This window comes from Schistocerca piceifrons, chromosome X (assembly GCF_021461385.2).
Source record: "Schistocerca piceifrons isolate TAMUIC-IGC-003096 chromosome X, iqSchPice1.1, whole genome shotgun sequence".
Taxonomy (NCBI): Eukaryota; Metazoa; Arthropoda; class Insecta; order Orthoptera; family Acrididae; genus Schistocerca; species Schistocerca piceifrons.
This window is the reverse complement of record NC_060149.1, coordinates 133,514,487-133,521,979: the sequence shown is the minus strand read 5'-3', so window position 1 is coordinate 133,521,979 and position 7,493 is coordinate 133,514,487.

The window sequence follows — 7,493 nt, the reverse complement described above, 5'->3', positions numbered from 1 at the left end:
GGGTGATCCACACAGGGGCCACTGTTTAATGTTAGATTTCCTTGTGCTATAAATAAATGTGGCACCTCTTGGGTATGGTGGTTACGACTTTTTAGTCGTTTAGCAGTTGGAGAACTGCCGTCACCTTAGGCTAACTTGCAAGACTCCATAATGTCCATCTTTGGCGATTCTTGAAGGAAGATGGTGTAATTCTTGCGACACCATTTTTTAGCCTGACTTACATCCATGGCTACAATTTGCATGAGACGATTTATTAATGCAGAACCTTGCCGTTGGTGGGGAGGCTTGCGTGCCTCAGCGATGCAGCTAGCCATACCGTAGGTGCAACCACAATGGAGGTGTATCTGTTGAGAGGCCAGACAAACGTGTGGTTCCTGAAGAGGGGCAGCAGCTTTTTCAGTAGTTGCAGGGGCAACAGTCTGGATGATTGACTGATCTGGCCTTGTAACAATAGCCAAAACGGCCTTGCTGTGCTGGTACTGCGACGGCTGAAAGCAAGGGGAAACTACAGCCGTAGTTTTTCCCGAGGGCATGCACCTTTACTGTATGGTTAAATGATGATGGCGTCCTCTTGGGTAAAATATTCCGGAGGTAAAATAGTCCCCCATTCGGATCTCCGGGCGGGGACTACTCAAGAGGACGTTGTTATCAGGAGAAAGAAAACTGGCGTTCTACGGATCGGAGCGTGGAATGTCAGATCCCTTAATCGAGCAGGTAGGTTAGAAAATTTAAAAAGGGAAATCGATAGGTTAAAGTTAGATATAGTGGGAATTAATGAAGTTCGGTGGCAGGAGGAACAAGACTTCTGGTCAGGTGAATACAGGGTTATAAATACAAAATGAAATAGGGGTAATGCAGGAGTAGGTTTAATAATGAATAAAAAAAATAGGAGTGCGGGTAAGCTACTACAAACAGCGTAGTGAACGCATTATTGTGGCCAAGATAGACACGAAGCTCACGCCTACTACAGTAGTACAAGTTTTTATGCCAACTTGCTCTGCAGATGATGAAGAAATTGATGAAATGTATGATGAGATAAAAGAAATTATTCAGATAGTGAAGGGAGACGAAAATTTAATAGTCTTGGGTGACTGGAACTTGAGTGTAGGAAAAGGGAGAGACGGAAACATAGTAGGTGAATATGGATTGGGGGTAAGAAATGAAAGAGGAAGCCGTCTGTTAGAATTTTGCACAGAGCATAACTTAATCATAGCTAACACTTGGTTCAAGAATCATAAAAGAAGGTTGTATACATGGAAGCATCCTGGAGATACTAAAAGGTATCAGATAGATTATATAATGGTAAGACAGAAATTTAGGAACCAGGTTTTAAATTGTAAGACATTTCCAGGGGCACATGGGGACTCTGACCACAATCTATTGGTTATGAACTGCAGATTAAAATTGAAGAAACTGCAAAAAGGTGGGAATTTAAGGAGATGGGACCTGGATAAACTGACTAAACCAGAGGTTGTACAAAGTTTCAGGGAGAGCATAAGGGAACAATTGACAGCAGTGGGGGAAAGAAGTACATTAGAAGAAGAATGGGTAACTCTGAGGGATGAAAAAGTGAAGGCAGCAGAGGATCAAGTAGGTAAAAAGATGAGGGCTAGTAGAAATCCTAGGGTAACAGAAGAAATATTGAATTTAATTGATGAAAGGAGGAAACATAAAAACCCAGTAAATGAAGCAGGCAAAAAGGAATACAAACGTCTCAAAAATAAGATCGACAGGAAGTGCAAAATAGCTAAGCAGGGATGGCTAGAGGACAAATGTAGGGATGTAGAGGCTTATCTCACTAGGGGTAAGATAGATACTGCCTACAGGAAAATTAAAGAGACCTTTGGAGAAAAGAGAACCACTTGTATGACTATCAAGAGCTCAGATGGAAACCCAGTCATAACCAGAGAAGGGAAAGCAGAAAGGTGGAAGGAGTATATAGAGGGTCTATACAAGGGCGATGTACTTGAGTACAATATTATAGAAATGGAAGAGAATGTAGATGAAGATGAAATAGGAGATACGACACTGCGTGAAGATTTTGACAGAGCACTGAAAGACCTGAGCCGAAACAAGGCCCCGGGAGTAGACAACATTCCATTAGAACTACTGACGGCCTTGGGAGAGCCAGTCCTGACAAAACTCTACCATCTGGTGAGCAAGATGTATGAGACAGGCGAAGTACCCTCCGACTTCAATAGGAATATAATAATTCCAATCCCAAAGAAAGCAGGTGTTGACAGATGTGAAAGTGACCGAACTATCAGTTTAATAAGTCACAGCTGCAAAATACTAACGCGAATTCTTTACAGACGAATGGAAAAACTGGTAGAAGCCGACCTCGGGGAAGATCAGTTTGGATTCCGTAGAAATATTGGAACACGTGAGCCAATACTGACGTTACGACTTATCTTAGAAGAAAGATTAAGGAATGGCAAACCTACGTTTCTAGCATTTGTAGACTTAGAGAAAGCTTTTGACAATGTTGATTGGAATACTCTCTTTCAAATTCTAAAGGTGGCAGGGGTAAAATACAGGGAGCGAAAGGCTATTTACAATTTTTACAGAAACCAGATGCCAGTCATAAGAGTCGAGGGGCATGAAAGGGAAGCAGTGGTTGGGAAGGGAGTGAGACAGGGTTGTAGCCTCTCCCCCATTATTAATCAATCTGTATATTAAGCAAGCAGTAAAGGAAACAAAAGAAAAATTCGGAGTAGGTATTAAAATCCATGGAGAAGAAATAAGATCTTTGAGGTTCGCCGATAACATTGTAATTCTGTCAGAGACAGCAAAGGACTTGGAAGAGCAGTTGATCGGAATGGACAGTGTTTTGAAAAGAGGGTATAAGATGAACATCAACAAAAGCAAAACGAGGATAATGGAATGTAGTCTAATTAAGTCGGGTGATGCTGAGGGAATTAGATTAGGAAATGAGACACTTAAAGTAGTAAAGGAGTTTTGCTATTTGGGGAGCAAAATAACTGATGAAGGTCGAAGTAGAGAAGATATAAAATGTAGACTGGCAATGGCAAGGAAAGCGTTTCTGAAGAAGAGAAATTTGTTAACATCGAGTATAGATTTAAGTGTCAGGAAGTCGTTTCTGAAAGTATTTGTCTGGTGTGCAGCCACGTATGGAAGTGAAACATGGACAATAAATAGTTTGGACAGGAAGAGAATAGAAGCTTTCGAAATGTGGTGCTACAGAAGAATGCTGATGATTAGATGGGTAGATCACATAACTAATGAGGAGGTATTGAATAGAATTGGGGAGAAGAGGAGTTTGTGGCACAACTTGACTAGAAGAAGGGACCGGTTGGTAGGACATGTTCTGAGGCATCAGGGGATCACAAATTTAGCATTGGAGGGCAGCGTGGAGGGTAAAAATCGTAGAGGGAGACCAAGAGATGAATACACTAAGCAGATTCAGAAGGATGTAGGTTGCAGTAGGTACTGGGAGATGAAGAAACTTGCATAGGATAGGGTAGCATGGAGAGCTGCATCAAACGAGTCTCAGGACTGAATATCACAACAACAACAACAACAACAACAACAAGTGTTAATCCTCGACTCCTTCCATAAATTTTACCAACGTTAGCACAAATATTGAATTTATTGCAGGGTACGCCAGTACATGACCTCTCTTAAACACTGGTGGCAGGCTTCAGGCTGTCTGTGGAATGTGAGATGTGGCTCTAAAATAACGAGACCATTTCTGTAAAACATTTTATTTCAAAAACGTACATATTTAGTTGTTGTCACCCTCTTTATACGCCCCTTTCCTATCCCTACGGCGTTCCATGCGAATTTTCTATTGAGGGAAACAGTGCTAGAGGTCTTCCTCTGTCAGCTCCTTGATGATGTGTGCCGCTTTATCGTCCACTGCTTCAGTGGACTAAAATCTTGTTCCTTTTAAGACAGATTTGACCTTGCGGAACAGACAAAAGTCATGTGGTGCTAGGTCACACAAAGAAGGTGAGTGCTCTAACACTGGAATGTTGTACTTCGCTTGAAACCTAACAGACACTGTGGTATGAGCCGGTGCGTTTTCTTAATACAGAACCCATAACTTGTTCTTCCATAAGTATTGTCGTTTTTTTCTTATTTTCTCATGTATATGAGCCAGGACCTCAAGGTAGTAATGCTGATTAATAGTTTTACCTTCAGGAACCCAGTGAAGACGCACAGTTCCATGAATATCGGAAAAAGCAATCATCTTCGCTTTGAATCTTGAATTGCTCATTCGAGCTTTTTCTCGCTTTCGGTGAAGTCGGGCCTTCCAGTGCATAGATTGGCGCTTAGTTTCTGGAACATAAGTGAAAAACTGAAAAACCAAGATTCATAACATTTTATCACTCTTTCCAAGAAATTACAGTCATTTTCAGTGGTATTCATAGTGTCAGTGCAAACATATTCACGATCTCGTTTTTCCTTCGATCGTGAGAATTATCAGCACCAGTTTAGCACACACTTCTCTCGTGTTAAACTGGTTATGTAAAATTTGCCTTATGCATTCTTTGTCAGTTCAAATGGTTCAAATGGCTCTAAGCACTATGGGACTTAACATCTGAGGTCATCAGTCCCCTAGACTTAGAACTACTTAATCCTAACTAACCTAAGGACATCACACACATCCCTGACCGAGGCAGGATTCGAGCCTGCGACAGTAGCAGCAGCGCGGTTCCGGACTGAAACGCCTAGAACCGCTCTTCCACAGCGGCCGGCTCTTTGTCAGTCCCTACAGTTTCAGCACTCGATCGAGTACACAACTAACAGCCAGATGGAATCAGATTCTCTGCTTTTTCAATATTTTCATCCGTTTTTTATGCTGCAGGGCGTCCCGGGCTTGAGTCATCTTCAACGTTTTCTTGGCTGTCTTTCGAAATTGATTGCACCACTCAAAAACTAGCGTACGTGATAAACAGTTAAACAGTCTTCACCACACACTTCTTTTAGTAACAAATTCATCTAGCTGTTTCCTCAAGTTCCGTGTAAAACTTCATGACAGTTCGTTGCTCTGTTATTACATGTATCATTTTTCTGGTAAAACAAAATAACACATCATCCACAAAAGAAGGTCACGTCCACACTGATTTGTCTACACGCGCTAGAGATGCGACATTCGACGCTACATAGCTATTGGTCGTTCATATTTGGTGCTTGTATACTTATTCTGTGACAGCTCGCCCGGTTAGCCGTGCGTTCTAATGCACTGCTTTCCGGGCGGAAAGGCATGCCGGTCCCCGGCACGAATCCGCCCGGCGGAACCCTGGGTTCAGTGTGGTCCGGCGGAGGGGTGAGTGGATTGCTGTAACCTTTTGTGGGGTTGTGTACCACTGACGCTACGGCGGGGACGAAGCCTCTCGGTCGTTTCTAGGTCCCCTGTTCAATACGCAATACACACAATACTCTGTGACAGCATCAGTCCCGTTATTTTATAGCCACACCTCGTACTTTGATCCAAAACGGGAACATGCCTACGTTCTCTCGGCGTTGTCCGCAGTGTCAGCCGACTGTGCATTTTCCCTCGTAGATCAGGCATTCACAAACGACAAGGGAAAAGGTTGGCCGTTCTCACGCCTAATGGCTTCCTCATTTATTTGGCAGAATCCTACTCTTCTCGTACAAATAAAATTTAACATATTTGGGAAGAGTTCAGATTCTACAAAAATGACTATATTACATCCTTAAGAGTGTAACAATTTAATCAAGCTGCAGTTACTATTCACAAATTAATGTTAGAATTGTTTTATAGTATCTCTTTCTGCATAATAATCATTAAATAATTATTACTAAATCATTTCAGATATGGACAACACACTGCATGAATGTAACAGCCACCTTGTTTGGTTACATATTGTTGTTCAAGTTGAAGTGAATAATTTGCCACACTTTACGAAAATACGAACCAAAGTGGACGGCTATGAATGGACGAAATTCTTCTTAAAAAAAGAAAATATAATGAAACTTCTCAAGGAACAGCACTTCTTTAAAATTAGACACAAAGTAAAGAATAAAATAGCAACTTGGCTGACGTTTATCGAAACGAGGTAGCTGACCAGAACGTAAATCCCAACTCTCTACGAAATTTTGGTCGTATGCTATGGGTATTTGCTGCACAAACATCAGTGTTCAGAAACTTGATGCTGTTTCTGGGAATGAAACCGACAATAATAAACCGAAATGTTAAATTCTGTTTTCAGATATTCCTTCGCAAAGGAAAAAACAACGAATACTGGCACCCCTGAGCCCAATGCTCTCGTGCCCTTGCTCGTAACGAAATTAATTTGCATGCAGTGCAGATTTACCACCGCTGTACTGTAGAGAAGCTGTGAGCTGGCGAAGTCTACGATTGTGACGTAGCGCATATTTTACTTTACTATGCATGATATTTGTAAAAGCGCGCAGGCCGGAGTGACCGAGCGGTTCTAGGCGCTACAGTCTGGAACCCCGCGACCGCTACGGTTGCAGGTTCGAATCCTGCCTCGGGCATGGATGTGTGTGATGTGCTTAGGTTAGTTAGGTTTAAGTAGTTCTAAGTTCTAGGGGACTGATGACATCAGAAGTTAAGTCCCATAGTGCTCAGAGCCATTTGAACCATTTTTTTGTAAAAACGCATAACGCTGGCGTGAGCACCACCATTTCTTCAATACATGTACGTGCGTTTACTTCTCACGTGTCGAAACGAGGGTTACTGTACTTTCTACTACCTAGTTTTGACCACTTCTCAAGATCACCCAACCACCCACTTGTCATATATGTAGATATTTTCAGAATTTTCAAAAGGGTAGAGAATACGAAAACAAATACAGGGTTTACATAAAATTCGGTAACACTTTCAAGTATTTACTGCGTAAGAACTAAACACTGTACGGATGTCATACATATTGCATTTTGAAGAGAAACTCTGAAAGTTCTTTTTACAAACATTCGATATGCGAATCATGAGTGACCCTGCAGACGTCAATACGGTAATCGAATACTTGCCACACCCGTCCCAGTATGGCATCGTCGATTGTGGCAGTCGCTTCCCGTATTCTGCTACATCACGTGGCAGAGGCAGTACATACACCAGATCTTTAACCTGTCCCCACAGAAAAAAGTCACACGGAGTAAGATCTGGTGATCGGAGAGGCCATTTCATGAAACAGTTGTTCCCTACTGTAGCACGGCTGATCCATCGATGCGGCAGCTCCCACGAAAATGGGGTGGAGCCCCATCCTGCTCAAAGATGAACGGAGAGTCTAACTACATTTGAGGCATCAGCCATTGTTGCAACATGTCCAAGTCGAACTCCAACACACAGAAACCTCGCTCCGCACCTGAACTCGCCATGTTTGCGACTAGCGGTGACTATCGGCAAATTACCAAACTACGCTGTGGTGATACACAAGAAAAAAAACTTTCAGGATTTCTCTTCAAAATGACATATACATCATATATGTACAATATTTGGTTCTTGTGCAATACGTAATTGAAAGTGTTCCCGGACCTTA